Source organism: Megachile rotundata, chromosome 16, assembly GCF_050947335.1.
Source record: "Megachile rotundata isolate GNS110a chromosome 16, iyMegRotu1, whole genome shotgun sequence".
Classification (NCBI taxonomy): domain Eukaryota; kingdom Metazoa; phylum Arthropoda; class Insecta; order Hymenoptera; family Megachilidae; genus Megachile; species Megachile rotundata.
The window spans coordinates 1,417,299-1,435,535 of NC_134998.1; the positions used below are offsets into that span (position 1 = coordinate 1,417,299).

Sequence of the window (18,237 nt, forward strand, 5' to 3'; positions counted from 1 at the left end):
GAATCAATACTGTACATATAAGGTTTCTCAAATACAATTCAGAGAATCTTTATTCGAAAGAATGAAAAATATATTACGCGTCGTTCTAAAATATGTCGTTTCAGAAAACAAAAGTATTTAATATAAGAAAAACAACAAAATAAAATTCACGCACGACTTTATTTTTTAATCTCTCACGTTCGACTCTTACGCTCGACTCCTCAATTCATTCTGACTACACAATACACTTCTTCCCCGAAATTTAATCATACACGCATTCCTATTACGACGAACTGTCATCCGATCCAAACACTCTTCATTCATACTGTAATCGATCCAAATACTCTTCATTCGCACCTCGCTTTGATTTATACCGCAGAAACATTCTTATCTCGCACCCCACACTTATAACAATACTGCTTATCGCGAAAAAGTATACGAAATATAAACAGAACATGATGCGATTCAAAATATTTGAGTATTTGTTGGATTTATTCAACACAATAAGTGTTGCCTTCAGCAAAAATCATCGGGTCGTAAACTTTCACTGACGTTGGAGTTTCGACTCAAGAGGTTGCACATGTTTGTTTTCACCATAGGACCCATAGGGTCTATAGATTCGTAACGGATTTTTTCCTTCCACGATTTTCTTATTCTTACGGTTTTCGTTGACGAGTAAAGACGTACCTTTCAGAGCTTCAGAAGTATAATTAAAGTTTCTGTTAAAATATAATTGAAAGTATTATTACTTTATCTCACCGCCTATTTCCTATAGTATTTTTAATTCGTTATCAAATGAATAATGTAATTTACGTGGTAATTTAATTGGTATACATAAATGCATACATGTACATTTAGCAGAACAGTCGAATTATATGACGAGCGCAGTTCTGAAAACTATGTACAGTTATCGACCGTTTCGTATTTTTATCGACGCTGTATGTAACTTGGCCAAAACGGCCAAAATAGGTGAAAAGTACTACGAGCGCTACTATCGGATAGTCCTTGAACTATATTTCACGGCTAATGGCCATCTTGTTTGCCTAGATCAGCGTCTGTCTCACTCATGCACCCTCGAAAATTCGACTTTATTCTGTACATATTATTTATTACTACCTAAAGCGACCAGAGTATTCTGTAGTGAAGTCCACTGATGGGTGCTGTACTCATAAAAACTTCATTTTTGCAATATTCGAGCGTTAAAGTTGAATCTACGAAAATCGACTTGTCTCTTTCATACCAATGCGATGTGCGAAGGAAGCGGGGCGAAAATGAAGTTTTTACGAATACAGCACCCATCAGTGGACTTCACTACAGGGTGCTCTGGTCGTTTTAGACAGTAATAAATACTCTATACTGAATAAAGTCGAATTTTCTAAGGTGCAGGAGTGAGATAGCCGTTTATGTAAACCAGCAAGATGGCCGCAGCGAGACACTCTCCTTAAACGTGGGGATTCGCGGGCGATCTTTACATATCGAACAGACAGTCAACTGTTGAATCTGGTGTGGGTCGAATCGGAAATCGGAAGGTATCGTATAACGTAGAGTTCCATGAATAGTTTAATGCAGTTCGGATTATAATCTGAGTTATAACATAGTCGCGAGTGGCGTACCGCATCATTGTGATTTCTAAATCACGCAGTATTGTGGTGATACTGCGCTATCTACACGCCATGCACTACTATTGAGGAGACATTTCGCTCTTAACACGCCATGCACAACACTATTCCAGTGAGACACTGTACTCCTCGAATAGATTGATTCTATTCATTAAAGTCAATGAAGATCATACTTCGGTATTCGGATCTTACAACAATCAATCAAAATGATAAACCAAATAATCAGACACAATTACATACATAAGGTGAAGGGGGTAAGTTCGTAAACGGGGCAAGTGCATATACAGGCTATTTTTATTACAATATGAGCGAAATTTCTCCATTTAGGATGTTTGTTTCCTTGTTTTTTTCCACTATATTCCCTTTTATATTTCAGCTAAAAATACTTGTTTGCAGTATAGAGTATTTGCATGATGCAGGTAAAGGCATTTTATAACAGACTTGTTAATAATTCTGCTCTTGTCCCATTGGACATGAAATAAAGTTTCAAAGTATTTAACTTCAAGTTACGCTCTTATCCTATTTTCAGGGAAAGTACAGAGTAGTTGACATTTTAAACAATTTCCTATTAAAATCAAAATGTATAAGGAAAATTAAGGTCCTAGTTAATATTAATTAAATGGTAGTAATTGTGCAAAATGTTCGATATCGACAGCGTCAAATATTTACATAGCGGACTGAAAATACTTACGTTTAAATACCAACTGTAAAAAAACCAGTCTGCACTTACCCCACTTTACCTTATTATAAACGGGAATCGCTTACACTTTCGCCGTGCAATCATGAACAAACATACATATCAAGTGTTCTTTTTTGTCTAATTTATTTTTTATTCACTCTCCTCCCCAATCATATCCGAACAATAATTAAAAGCACGAAATATCTCCATGTTGGAAAGATTTTGACGATACGAGTTTGGGGTAAATCTTTGAAAAATATATCGAGAAATATCACTTTTATATTTTATACATTAATTCAGATATTAATTTAAATAGCTGCCTATATCGCTTAATATAGCTGACAGTTTTAGCTGTCCAAATTTACCTGAAACCAAATAACTAAAGAAAATTTTAATAAGACACTCACCGCTTAGACTCTTAGAACAACTATGACACTCTTGTAATATGTTTTTATTCACGTGTCCCACGGAGTGATAAGACTCATGCTCATCTAAATATTTGTCTTATCTGCTGCTCTTTACGAATGCATCGTCGGTTTTCGGAATGCTGTTTTCAGTTTTGGAAGAGTGATTAAAGATGACACACAGTGAATGTAATTAGTTATTTAATCTTGAAATTAATTTTCTAATATAGCTATCAGTGCATAGTTTAGTTCTTTTTCGAGTTACTGCTCATTATTTACATAATTTATGCAGCGCATATCTACTATATGTGATATAATGTAAGCATACAGTATGCATTTATACAGACAATTCACAATTTTATAATAGAAACATGAGTCATCAGCCGATAAGTGATAATGTACAGTACTTGTACAACAACATGTTTTTTATTATTATGTTAATCTTCTAGAACTGCGTGCTGAAAGCGTGCAATGCAACTTTCATTTTCGAACATAGTGAGGCTCCTGAGGCGATCCGATCTGCATTTGTTCATGTGTCTGTTAGATTGGCTGTACTACGCTATAGATTACAAATTTAGATTTTAGGACTTGAAATTTTAAGAGTAGACTCGTGAGACACTCTAAATTTTCTCTACAAAGGGTCTAGCCAGATAAGGTAGTCAAATGTGCCCTTGAGTCAAATGAGAAACCCAATACGTCAGTCGATAGGATATCCAAAAAAAAAACATCTCACACCAAGTTTCAACCCCTTATCTCACCTGTGGAAATAGTAAAAGGGAAAAAACGAAATATCGGTTTTTGGTCCACTTTGTCTATTTACTTTCGTAAAAAAAATGTTGAAAAAATTCTGAAACATTGAGGTCCTTGTAGCGCATATTATAGAATGTTTTCAGATTTTTTGATCGCAAATTGTAGTTGTAAAAAATCAAAAACCGAAAAAAAATCCGAAAAAATGCGAATTTTTAGCGAAGATGTCGGAGCACTACTTTTACATTAATATGGTAGTTACATGTTAGCATAACTAATATTCTCTAATTTTTTCAGATTTTTCAGTGAGGTGCGCCGTAGCTAAAAAAATCAAAAACCGCTACATTCCTTTAAAACAGTACTTTCCGCTTTGAATTAGCGTGCCTTTTTTTGTCAGAATATACAGGGTGTCCCGTAACTAGTGTTACTCCCTGAAAGGGGTGGTAGAGGACGTCATTCTGAACAAGATTTTCCTTTGCGAAAATGGGGTTTGAAGCTTCGTTTTTGAATTATTAAAGAAAAACACGGACCAATCAGAGCGCGAGGATTTCGCGCGTCGAGAAGCGGGAGCGACAGCTTGAAGTCCAGCGGCTGAACGCGAACGCGATCAAGAGTCTTTGCCTCGGAACAGTCTAAACATCCAACGCGAAGTCTTTACATCGAAACTCAGTTAAATAACGAACAGAATAATTAAAAGTATTGTTTATTTATTCATTCATCATGAGGGAGGAACGAAATTAATTATGCGTAATTAATGCAAGTTATGCAAATGAAATTTATTGAATATTGCCATTCGTTATCGATGAAGAATGTGAAATTAAATATTGAAAATTTTTTATTTTACTTCTAACAATAATATTAGTCAATGAATTTACTCATTTTAATGAAAAATAATTATTCAGTTCGCAAAAAAAGAGTTTCAATTTAATATCTAATAAATGTATTAACCGGTCTACCTTACATTCACAGGAAATTTATTAAAATAGCACTCACCCATTGTTTGAAAATAATCCTGTTTGAAAATAATCCTTCAATGAAAGCGTTGGGGGTCCTGAGTCGTCCCGCTGATCATGACCTGCCGTAACATCGGCACCGTATACCACAGCTGACAGCACTCAGAGGTCACTGCACTGACTTCAGTTCACAATACGATCATTTTCACTGTCATTTTTCAGCAAATCTTTTCAACTGCTTTCTTCACGCCGCGGTTCGCGTTTGTAAAGCGAAAATTCACTCACGGTTCCCGAGTCAGTCTATCGAAACAACCCATTTTTTAATAAACGAGAAACATTATCCGCGTTATATCGCGTTTGGTCTCATTTTAATCGGGAAAACGTCACCAATATGTTTAAAAGATTTTAACACGCTTCTGCCCAAACGGTAAAGCGGCACTACTTTTCGCGACCATTCTCGTGCGGAACGCGAAACACAACTGCCGAACAGAATATGCAGGCGTTTTTCTAAAACAGTTGAACGTTCTTGACGCGGCGACGAGCCGTGCTATTGCGAACGTTTCTGGAAAAATACTACACAACTGAATATCTACGACACGATATTACCGATGTATTGTTATGGGTGTAGTATTTTTCCAGAAACGTTCGCAATAGCACGGCTCGTCGCCGCGTCAAGAACGTTCAACTGTTTTAGAAAAACGCCTGCATATTCTGTTCGGCAGTTGTGTTTCGCGTTCCGCGAAACTTCTGTGGTATACGGTGCCGATGTTACGGCAGGTCATGATCAGCGGGACGACTCAGGACCCCCAACGCTTTCATTGAAGGATTATTTTCAAACAGGATTATTTTCAAACAATGGGTGAGTGCTATTTTAATAAATTTCCTGTTAATGTACGGTAGACCGGTTAATACATTTATTAGATATTAAATTGAAACTCTTTTTTTGCGAACCGAATAATTATTTTTCATTAAAATGAGTAAATTCATTGACTAATATTATTGTTAGAAGTAAAATAAAAAATTTTCAATATTTAATTTCACATTCTTCATCGATAACGAATGGCAATATTCAATAAATTTCATTTGCATAACTTGCATTAATTACGCATAATTAATTTCGTTCCTCCCTCATGATGAATGAATAAATAAACAATACTTTTAATTATTCTGTTCGTTATTTAACTGAGTTTCGATGTAAAGACTTCGCGTTGGATGTTTAGACTGTTCCGAGGCAAAGACTCTTGATCGCGTTCGCGTTCAGCCGCTGGACTTCAAGCTGTCGCTCCCGCTTCTCGACGCGCGAAATCCTCGCGCTCTGATTGGTCCGTGTTTTTCCTTAATAATTCAAAAACGAAGCTTCAAACCCCATTTTCGCAAAGGAAAATCTTGTTCAGAATGACGTCCTCTACCACCCCTTTCAGGGAGTAACACTAGTTACGGGACACCCTGTATATTAACACGTTGGCTACCGTGGGGGTCACCGGTGACCGGCACTCGACTTGGCTACAGCGCCGTGGGGGTCACCGATGACCGGCGACGCGACCAATAGTTACAATACATAAATAGAGTAAATATTGATACTGATCAAATTTTAAATAATACCATGGTTACTATAATGGTTTGAAGACCCCCACCATGAAAAATGCATTAAACATGATTATACAACTTATATTATCTGCCGTAAATATTGTTTCAACATAATATGCACCGCATAGTAAAAAATTCATGGCGGCGCCATGGGCAAACCACGTAAAATGCGCGCGGCAGTCAACGTGTTAAGTAATTTTAGGTAGATTCATATTCATAATTAATACAAATGATATTGTTCGGAATCGTTCGAACACGCTAGAACGCACTGCGAATAGGTAGTGTCAGCACACTCAGTTGAGAAAAATGCCAACTAATTAGCGTTCGGGCATGCGCCTTACCCACCGAAATTTTTCAAGATTTTTGTCGAAACCGTTTTTCGAATACAGTCGTTGACGAACCGCTAACCGCATAACCGAACCCAACCATTGTTTCTTTATCAATCTTTATTATCTTCGTATCGTTACAGTTAATTGTTCGTTCTGTTATTTACGTGTTTGTTAAATAAACTGACAATCAATTGAGTTACGAGTAGTGTCCAAAGTTTTTTTTTTTTTTTTATTGCAAATTTCACCGGATTGCCCTCGAAAATCCAATCTTAAAACAGTTGATCAGCCCTTGCTCAACCCCATCATCCAACAGATATATTAGTTAAAGAAATAAAATTCATTCATTAATTAATTTTACGTTGTAGTCGGTTATATACCTGAACGTACGATAATCCTTCAACTAAAGAATTGGTTAAAAGGTTAAGAGTCATTCGTTCAGTGACCTCCGAACAGGTACTATCGTCTGAAACCGTAGTGCGTCCATAGCAAGGTCAGTTTGCCGCGTGTGCAATCACAGTGGCGAAGCGCAAAGTTGCTTCACTCACACCATTAAAAAGTGACAGTGCAAACAACCAGTTACAATTAAAAAATAGTGAAAACAAAATAGAAGTAAATTCCCTCAATAGCCACGTGGCTTAGCCACGGGGAAAGAAATTCCAATAGACCGTATCACCACACTTAAGCAGCACTTCGAAGAAATGGCAGACAAGGAACCTCCCTCGGAGGAAACTCTGCAAAAGTTAATTAAAAAAGAAAGAAGAGGAATGGAAATAACTGAAGTCCTACAAAAAGAACCCACCAAAAGGAAACAGCAAACGCAGCAGAAAACGGTCACCAAACTCGTAAGAAGCAACAGCCTGACACAGGAAGCCACCGCAGGAGCCGATACATTCAGAAGAGTACCAGCAAAAAAAAATCCAACAGACGATATCCTAGAGGAATTAAAAAAACAAAATGAAGAGCTTCGCAAATAAAACTCCGAGCAAAGGGAGTTAATCAATACCCTACTAAACAGGCTAAACGTCACGGTTCAAGCCGCAGCAGGTAGCAAAAAGGATCCGCCAACCTACAAACGGGAATTTCCAGCAATTTCAAGTGTTCCGAGTAACGAGACTCGCTAAGCGAAGGTACCACCACCCCAACAAAAGGAGGCATTAACGTCACCGGCACACCACGAGACATCACAGCCCAGGTCAGCATCAGTCCCGACATCATTCCCGAATTCCAATTCGGTTTCCGTAGCAAAACCTCCACGATTCATGCCATAAACAAACTTACCTCCGACATAAACGAAGCCCTTAATAAAAACCTATGCGTAGGAGCATACCTAATAGACTTGGAAAAGGCCTTTGGCACAGTATGGCACGAAGGGCTCCTATTCAAATTAGAGAAATGTAAATTTCCTCCATACCTCACCAAAATCATCTGGAGTATGATACAAGGCAAAAAATTCACGCTAAGAGAAGGAAATTACAAATCTTCTAAATCATTCTCCGTAGCAAACGGGCTCCAACAAGGCACAATCCTCTCGCCAATTTTTTTTAATATATACACAGCCGCACTACTAAAACTATTCGCTCTAAACACAAAGGACCTAAAAGCAATAGCCTACGCAGACGATTTAATTATATACTGTATAGACAGAGACTCAACAAAAATTCAACATAAACTACAACCCCTTTTTGAAAAAATTAACCCTTTCCTTACGGCAGTCCGCGCCGCGAAGTGTGTACTTTGCTCGTCAGTAGTCTTCGATATTCGGACTAACGTTTTTCAACGCTACTTTGTGATTGTCTTGTATGTACACTTTTTTAAGAGCTACATAACAATTGTTTCATCGTATTATAGGAAAAACATGAAAATGAGTATATTGTATGAATATTCAGTTATTTACATATAACACCCGTACACACAGGTCGTCGCGCGGTCGCCGCCTATAGCCAGCACCCGTACACACAGGCCGTCGCGCGGCCGCCGCCTATAGGCGGCACCCGTAATGAAAGGGTTAACTCCTTTTATGCAAACTGGAAACTTAAAATCAATGCAAGCAAATGCGAATCAATATTGTTCCACCCAATCCTTAAAAACACCTGCACAAACACCACGCGAAATTGGAAAAAATTCCAACTGAGGGAATCAACAAATTCCTCAACACTCATCCTAAACAAACAATCAGTGAAATATCTCGGACTAACATTGGACATCCGCCTAAAATACTTTACTCATCTGGACATTCAATTAGCCAGAGCGAAAGCTACCTTTAAATCCCTATCAAGGATATTCTTTTCCAAACATCTAGACAGAAACATAAAAACCCTATGCTACACCACAATGATACGCCCAATCATAATTTACGCATGTCCTGTCTGGTATAACATCCCCAACTACAAAATGGAAGATCTAAGACTATTCGAGAGACGCTTTTTAAGAACCTGCCTCAAACAGAAAACCTGTAGAAAAACTATAGGTTCCAATTATAAGAAAAACTACAGAAACTCCATCCTACTGAACACGGCAAATATCCCACGCATAGACAACCACATCATCAAATTATGCAGGAACTATTTCTCCAAATCACACAAATCACCTGAACACCCCCTACTCACAGAACTCCTTCAGAAACTACACGCCAACAAGCAATATATAATAAAATCAATGATCACCGTTTACACACCACCCGAGATCTTCCCATGCCTAGATCGCAACGGTTTCATATTCAGCGCAAACAACATACCATTATTATATCACGTCCAAAGAGACGTAAATACAAAATCAGTAAAATTTATCCCATCACCAAACCACTTCCTCACCTTACTGAAATACTGCATACAGATCTCCCTCAAAGATAAAAATGAAAGTCCTAAAAACGACCAAAAGTACTGGTGGCTGCAAAATTAAAGCGCACAGAACATCCCCCACATAACCCCAGCGGACTTAATCACACACCCCAACCCAAACCAGCGTAACAATACACAAATGTAAATATGTAGATTTGTAAATAATTCAGCCCTAGTTTTAGTTTTTATTTATACTTTAAAGAATAGCGATAAGCTGTATAGATAGTTTGTAAGCTAGATTTTTAAATTTTTCCAAACTGTTGCACCTATCCTTAACGCCTTAACACTAGAAATACCGACGATTGACATATACCTACTTCTACCGGAGGGGTCAAAATGACTTGTTTCTTAAATTACTAAGACATTTAAGAAAAAACAGCAATTTTTACGTTTTTATATATTTTTTTAATTCTGTGAACAAAAATTGAATATAATCTGAATAATAATAGTAATATAATAGCAATAATTTATTGCTATTAATAATTTATTGTTTGATGGAAGGTATTCACTTGTACTTTCAACTAGATCACTTTCATCATACTCTGTATCGGAACAATTTTGTTCCAAATTATTTATTGCTTTCAATAATTTACTCCTTCGTGAAATTTTTCCCATTGTTTCTTTCGAAGTAATTTTATGGGTTCTAATATAATATTTCAGCAGTTTGCAATATGATTTGCACAAACATATACTTCTAAAACTTTACAGAGTATAGTTGTATAGCGAATATAGTTGTACTGAGAGTTGTGTTTCACTGTTTCTGATAGACGACTGAGTTGTATATGGCAGCGTTTCTGATGATCGACTGAAAGTAATCTGAGGGAACTTGACTGAAGTAAATACTACAAGTAATGACCAAGCGCAAACAATTCAAGCCGTGGGAACAACACTTTTTTGGTTGTTGACAGATCTTTGAGTTTGAAATATTTTCTTTTACGACTAGATGATAAATTGCTGTGTATCTTACAGATTACGTGCCACAAAAATTTCCACGATACAATAGAACAGCACCGAAAACCTATGTTCCGTGGGGGGTCAAAATGACTTATCTCGGTATATGTAGGCATACTGCATACAAATTTACAACAAAATGATAAAAAAAAAGAAAACTGCTTTACAGAATTAATTGTATATCTTAGAAAAAATCGTGCAAAATTTTCAGAAACAAAATGTACCTGAAATGAGTTATAATTATAAGAAATGTCAAATAAGTCATTTCGACCCCCTTGGTACTTCTAGTGTTAAAAAAAAAAATACGGCTAGGTGCCCCAAAGAAAAAATAGACAATCAATTATTCCTCTAAGATACCATTAAGACCCACACGCATCCAAACCAAAAAGCACCCAAATAATTTAAGTCGTGAAGCGCATTCGTCATAAGACTACGCTAATTTTATGTAACTTAAATGTATGTAACTGTTGGCTTGTTGAATAAATGAACTTTTCAAAAAAAAAGGAGGTTAAGAGTCCTGCCTCGAAATCTCTGCATTCTTATTTGTCGCAGGTTCGAACCCGTTGGACACTTGGTTTTTTCCATGTTATATTTTTGTTTCTTTTGTGATAATATTAATATAGATTCAAAGTATTTTTGATTTGACATCGAAGAAGCATACAGCAACTGCAACGGTACATCCAGGAAGGCGACTGTGCGCAATAGTTCGACGACGCACCGCCCTGGACGAAATAAAAGCCGTGCAGATATGCAAATTCAAGGACATCGACGCTGCAGCTAGAGAAAGCATCTTATCAACGCCGATACCATTCCTTTGTTACATGAGTTTTTGGTTCTTTCGTCTCAGTTTGCGTTGAAATAGTATAGAATGGAATCCCTCAAAGCATTGGTAGTCGAACGCGAGGCGATAAAATCAAAGCTGACGCGATTTAGGAAATGCGTAGAAACGTCAGTCATGGAAACAGATGTATCAGTATTTGAGAAACGCGAACGGGCTAATGAGGGTTTGTATGATAAATTTGACAACGTTCAATCGCGCATAGAAACAATTGTAATAGGCACGGAAAATGAAGAGGTACATTAGCAAGAGCGCGAATCGTTTCAAGACATTTGTTTTGCTGTGCTCTCGAATGCCGAAAGGCATTTATGTAGTGTTCTAGGCGTACGATCTTCGGTACCGTCGAAAGAAACATGACGACTCAACTCCCAGTGATCAAACTTCCAACTTTCAATGACGATTTTGGCCAATGGGTCAGGTTTCGCGACAGTTTCAATTCCTTAGTGCATAATTGCGATAAATTAACGGACATCGATCGGTTCAATTACTTAGTATCGCCATTATCTGGACCCGTGGCACGTGTTTTAGAATCGTTTAGTGTATCGGTCGCGAATTACGAACTCGCATGGTCGCGCTTGAAGGAGCGGTACGAAAATCCAAAGGCGTTGATTGACCATCACGTGAACACGTTGTTTGACCTACCTTCTGTTCGAAAGCAAGACGGCGAGGCACTTAGCAAATTCATAGACACTGCGGTCAATAATGTTCGTGCATTAGAAGGGTTATTGAAACCAGTGTGGAAAGAATTGTGGAAAGCGTTCATTAGTGTATATTTATCTTGATGAATAGATTCCGTTTTGCACAATGAATGGGAGCGAAAGAGTATGGAAGCACCGAATAGGACTGGATTTAACGAATTTGCAAAGTTCATGGAATAGCGTTCTCAATTTCTTACCAGAAAGAATATAAATACGGCAGGCGCGACTCATATAATTTCTAGCAATTTGCCCAAGGATAATCGGCTTCGCACGGTGCCCAATAGATTCTACCATCCTGTGTCTCATGTGACCAGTCAGCGCCATGAAAGTCCATTATGTACGGGTGAACACGAGTTGCAATATTGCTATAGTTTATTAGGATTAGCCTTCTCGCAAAAACATGAAACAATCAAACGATTGCAAGTTTGTTTCAATTGTCTAATGCCGAGATACAGTATCAAAAATTGCACTTGCGGTAAATACCGAATATACGAGAAAAACATCATACCGTGTAATCGTATGACAGGGTTGCTGATACGCTAACATAATTGAAGGGATACATCGTGGCGGGCCCCACCAATCTCGTTGTAACGTCGACGCAATCGCGAGCGCCTCCCCCCCCCCGCCCGTTATCACGAATATCGAACCTAACGTGGTACGTGTTGGCCAGGCTGACGTGCCGGGCCTGGGCGAGGTGAACGGTTGGCGACTTCGTGTCCCGTCCCGGAATCCGAGTCGAGGTTCGGGAGGCTGGTGTCTCAAAGCCAGTCTCAGGGAAGCCGGGGGCCTACAGAAAAATTCCTTACAGCAGGCAATGGAGTCAGGTGATGTCTTTGGAACCCGCGGATTGGACTGGGCTCCGACTCTTGTGCGGTGGTGGGTCTAAGACTCGAACACCTGCCGATATAAGCGAAAGCTCAGGAGCGGCGGAGCGGCAAAAGGCCATGATGCTCAACTAGACAATAAACTAACGTGGTACGTGCGGATCAATAGATCACTTTCTTGCTATCGAATTCTTTATGGGTACAGACGCATTACTACAAAGTGTTAGTATAAATCATACTAATCGCAAGCAACCCTAGAATTACGAAAGACACCGTGTTCTGGATGACCTTTCGAGCGGCAAATCAGTGGCTCATTACAACCTGCGGCTTGTCTTCATGTTAACTGGAACTGTAATTTTTTCCACGAAATGAAAGGCAATGCCAGCGGCGAGTGATAGAGACGCCGAGGAGTCGGTATGGAATTATTTCCAGTCGTAAATTTTCGAGGTAGCCAGCTAATTTCGAGGAAAACGAATTTTGCGTAAATGGAACTCGCGATCGCGAAGCGTTCGGCGAAAAGGGTGTAACGAGTTCATTCACGTGTTGATTCGGCAACGGTTGTTCCTAAGCCGATTAAGAATGCGTGTTTTTGTGTGAGGTATGTTCGTTTCTTTTTGTATTCCGCAAATCGAAGTATACTTCTTTCATTTATGTTCGTCGGCATGTATTAAGTATAGGTAACGGGAATAAATACGATTGCATAATTGATATTCAATTTGGAGACCACTGATTTCCTTAATTATTAAACTTCCACAAAACGTACCTGTCACACACAGGGTGCACGGTTACAGCGTTGCATCACGGAGAAACGTCCGCGGCTACTGAAGCAGAGATAACTCATCCAATTCCTTCTACATCGCATGTAGTGCAATCGTACTTGGCAAATTCGACCAAAGCCGCGATCAAGTGCACGGTCTTATCAACCGCGGTAATTTTTGTAATAGATGATAAGGGCAATACGCACAAATGTCGCGCGTTTTAATTTTAGATGTAGGCCTGTCGATATGGCTATTGATGGTTTGGCTGGAGCAAAAAGTCTCATACAGTATAGAACACAATTGCAAATAGCTTCTGAAGGAAACTCGTTCTACACTGCGGTGCAGAACTATAGCGCCACTTACATTTTTAGTAGATTCTGACTTTGGAATAACAATACATAAAAAGCATCCATATGAAATTGAAGCGTATAGTGAACGATGAACTTCAGTCAAAATTTGTTGATATTATTTTACTATACAAGCAAATATAACATGAAAATTGATTTTTCATCGTTGCATAACTATAGCACCATGTGAATAAATGTCAAATATATTGTTAGGAATTTAAAGTTAGGGATCTTTCTTATCGACCCCGAAACACTGTTTGACCGTCGCGTCGTGGCGCGTTGTCGATCGCGGACCCCCCACCCTTGATCGGTTTCGAGTCAAAAAGGCGAGACGCGATAACCGAATAGATCAAATAGTAACGGAGCGAGAAATAGTTGCGATCTTTAAAGAGCGAATTTATTATAATAAAATATACATCGATTTCCATGTACTGATGTACGTGATTGAAATTCAATCCCTTCATTATCAAAAAGGAAGAAATATTTCTGGCCAAAAAACAGAAATTCGTGCCTACAATTTTTACATACCGGCGGCAATTAAACCATTTTTCCAACCAAGAAGCATATATACACATAAATATGATTTTAATATCTTATAGGGCCTCCCTGTTTTGTTATAAATTGGAAAATTCTATCTGGCATGCTTTCGATGTGCTTCTGAAAAATTCGTTGGCTAATTTCATTACATGCTTTTAGTATTGCGTTTTTGTTTTTTTTTTGCGTTCTAAAATATTTTCATACTGTCGATTTTCGACATAAACTTTTCGGACAGTAATGGCTCAAATATTTTCCGTCGGGTTTTGGTCTGGTGAACATGCTGGCCACTTAATAACATTAATTTTGTTCCTTTCCAACCATGATACTGTTTTCCGACTGGTATGTACAACAGCGTTGTCCTATAAAAGTCTTATAAAAGGTAACAAATTGTCTGATAAAATTGTAGTGTACTCATCACTACCCCTCTTTTTGGATGGAAAAGCCAATTACAACATGCCATCAATACAAAAGGCACCGCAAACCATAACACTTTGTCCGCCAAAATTTCTCTTTGAAAAGTATTGTGGTTCTTTTCGGAGATCTCGCCAATATGAATTACAGCCATCCAGACCATCAAGATTAAACTTTTTTGCATCCGAAAATATAACCTTATTATCAATGATAGAAGTTTAAGTAAATTGGTGTAAAAAGATTTTGACATCTAACAAGGAAACATATCGAACCGCGACACACCGATTTTAATGAAACTTATGTGAAAGATAGTTCTCAAAAAAATATTTGACACGTATTTTTTTTTATCGGCAATCGTTCACATTGAAAGGGTGAAAATAGCCCTCGAAGTTGGGGGTTGAAACCATGTTTTTGGGAATATCTCCGGAACGAAAGAAGATAATTGAATTCTTTTTTTTGTAAATTGTTCGTCTTTAGATAGGAAATTTTTGTGCGTAAAAAATTTCAAGAAACTTTATTTGTTTAAATAATATTTAAAAAATTCATCATTTTTGTTTAAATTTTTGCACTAAATGTTGATCTATTTTTTTGCAACTTCGTGTACGTAAACTATGGACAAAAATAGAGGATACGTGTTTTTGGAATTTGTTGTTTGTTGCAATGTTTATTAGATATATAATTCAAAACGACCTCTTGCGAAACATTGGGATTATTTAAGAAACTCAGAAAATAAAAATAAATTAAATTATTTTTTAACAATATTGGCCATAAAAGCCTATGTTCCTTACGGCGGTGATTGTAACCGCGTCACGCTCATACCTGTGACACTTGCAATAATTATTCAGAAATCAATTAACGGCATATATAGAGGTATAAAATGTCAAAAATATTGTAAAAGATTGTAAAAATAATGATATTTTTAATAAAAATGCTGATTTCCCCTCTTCGCAAGAGGTCGTTTTGAATTATATATCTAATAAACATTGCAACAAATAACAAATTCCAAAAACACGTATCCTCTATTTTTGTCCATAGTTTACGTACACGAAGTTGCAAAAAAATAGATCAACATTTAGTGCAAAAATTTAAACAAAAATGATGAATTTTTTAAATATTATTTAAACAAATCAAGTTTCTTGAAATTTTTTACGCACAAAAATTTCCTATCTAAAGACGAACAATTTACAAAAAAAAGAATTCAATTATCTTCTTTCGTTCCGGAGATATTCCCAAAAACATGGTTTCAACCCCCAACTTCGAGGGCTATTTTCACCCCTTCAATGTGAACGATTGCCGATAAAAAAAAATACGTGTCAAATATTTTTTTGAGAACTATCTTTCACATAAGTTTCATTAAAATCGGTGTGTCGCGGTTCGATATGTTTCCTTGTAAGGTTAACTTACGCTTTTCCAGTCGCGATGAATGTTCGCTCGAGCGTATTCCAGCCTCGCAACATTATGCCGTGGTAGAAGTTTTGGTGCAGATTTTAATTTCTGCCTCACCATGTTAGGATTACTTTTCAAAACTCGACGTACTGTCTACCGTGAAATATTTAAGTTGAGTTCCTTCCTAAGGTTACAGCTGTTTTGGCTGTTACTGGCTGCTTTTACAATTGCTCGTTTGACACAGGGACTCAATTTTTTCTTTGAACCATCCTTCTTATTATTGCCATAATTAACTGAATTATTTAAGAAAATCAAAATGACTTAATGTAAGCGCCCTAGCCTATGGGCAATTTCCCATACACTAATTTTGTCCTCCTTAAACGTCAAAATTTTACCCTTCTCCTCTTCGGTCAAATATCTACCACGTGACATTGTTCAACAAAGAGTATTGTCAAATTTTAATTTGTACTTTAATAAAGAATGTAATTATTTAGCTTCAGTGAGTTTGTAGTTGAACTGAATGGAGAGAAGCTAATTTAATAATATTGGTGCTATAGTTACGCAACAAGCCAAAATCACATTTTCGATTATATCGTTTCTAATAGAAGAGCAACTTCAATGAGACGTAATATAAAATTTATTGCGGCCCATACGATTTCATCTCCTGCAATTGATTTTTTGCATTTTAATTCTAAATTACAGAACAACTCAAAAAGTAGATGGTGCTATAGTTATGCACCGCAGTGTATTGTATACACTAGTCAAAAAAATTAAGGGAACAGAAAAATTCCTTAAATTTTTAGGTCATTTTCAAATTGCTCTGCCTCCGTTGAAATTCATCACAGAAGACATCCAGAATAGTCATTTTGAAGCTTCAGATCTCTAGTTTTTGACACTTTATCTCAAAAATTTGTTGAGCCCATTATCATTAACAAAATATACAAAAAATCGCGATGAAAAAATTTTAGAATTTTTTTCTTTTTTTTAAGGTCTGTAAAGACATGGAAAAATTTTTTTGATTAATGCCACTTCTCGACTGCTGTTCTTTGTTCCTTCCCCTATAATTTTCACGTCTATGAAGTTCGTTTCGACGATCGGTCGCAAAGTTATAAGCTACCAAAGCCAAAATGACGCTTTTTCCTTTGATAGTCATTATCTCATGAACCCACCATCGAACAGAAATTGTAAATACTGTTCCAAAAAGCGGAGAATGTACCCTTTAAGATGGGTATATCAGTTTTTGATTAAATTTTTTTTTGTGCTTAATATTGATGTAACAAAACGTCAAAAAACGGTGTTTTTTCCTCAAATTACAAAAGTTGCGGTATCTTTGTAAATAAGTATTGTAATGATTATGCCTAGGTTTTTTTTTAAGCTCATATTGCCCACAAAATGTATGCGAAGTTTCAAATGGCTCCGATTCTTTGTTCTCTATGAACCGATGGATCAAACTTTGAAATTTGAACGAAAAGAGTTAAGGAAACGTCATTACTACTCCTATCCGCGACTAATACGTTTGTTGGGTAAAAAAGTTTGTGTCTCTACATTTACCGGTATCATTGCTAAATTTTTAAAGAATGCTTTGGTCTGAGAAGGTCGAATTTACGCTTCCTCTTGTGTGTGTGAGTTCGTGTGTTGTGTGCCGTGTATATGCAGGTATATGAACGTGGGAACGCGCAGGTATGTGCGCCTGCCGCAATGTCTGCGCGGGTGAGTGTAATTTTGTTTTTTCAATAAAATTCGAGGACTTGTACATTTAATATCGCGTATTACCACCACGGTTGTTAATTACATCTTGCAAACGTTCACGCATATTAATGCATTACCGTATTATGGCTTGGGGAATTTGGTTCCAAATTCGAAGAAGCACGTAAATTTCGTAAATACGGATAGTCCGTTCGCAATCAACGCCCCATCATATCCCAAACGTGTTCAATTGGATTGAGATCTGGGCTCATTGCTGAATGTTGTAGCGTATTAATTTGACGTTGCGACAGAAACCGTTTTTGCAATGTTCGCTGTATGTGATCGAGCATTGTCTTGGACTAATCTAAATCGGTTTCAAGTGTATTGACGAATAGGTAAGACATGCGGACTTAAAATTTCATTGATATACCGGCTTGCTATCCGAACGGACTATCCGTATTTACGAAATTTACGTGCTTTTCTAGTTAATCGTGCAACAACCCTAATCGGTGTAACGGTTTACACTCAAGGTGTACAGGATTTTGTGGGCATAAATAACACTGTCCAACAGCCAATTGGCGTTTCTATTTTCATTCAGTGTTTCTTATAGCCTTTTTCGCGCTGATTACGAATCTGCAATCCGTTTTTTTCCAGCACGTACAGTTTT

General features: G+C 37.4%; 1 protein-coding gene and 1 long non-coding RNA gene across 5 annotated transcripts in view; one reads left to right on the top strand and one right to left on the bottom strand.

Moving 5' to 3' along the window:
- The window catches only part of LOC100881222 (2-acylglycerol O-acyltransferase 2-like), a 175,033-nt gene that overhangs the window by 126,165 nt on the left and 30,631 nt on the right, over positions 1 to 18,237 (bottom strand). The window contains exon 1 of one of the 4 annotated variants that reach the window (XM_076540779.1): positions 2,685 to 2,825. The exons of the other annotated variants lie outside the window; for them this stretch is intronic. The gene's annotated coding sequence lies outside the window, so the exon portion shown is untranslated. Of the gene's footprint in view, positions 1 to 2,684; positions 2,826 to 18,237 lie in introns of those variants that run through there. 4 annotated transcript variants of the gene reach the window in all.
- Positions 6,011 to 10,565, top strand: LOC143266054 (uncharacterized). Its single transcript, XR_013041059.1, has 2 exons — positions 6,011 to 7,489; positions 9,902 to 10,565. It is a non-coding gene; the product is annotated as an uncharacterized LOC143266054 (long non-coding RNA).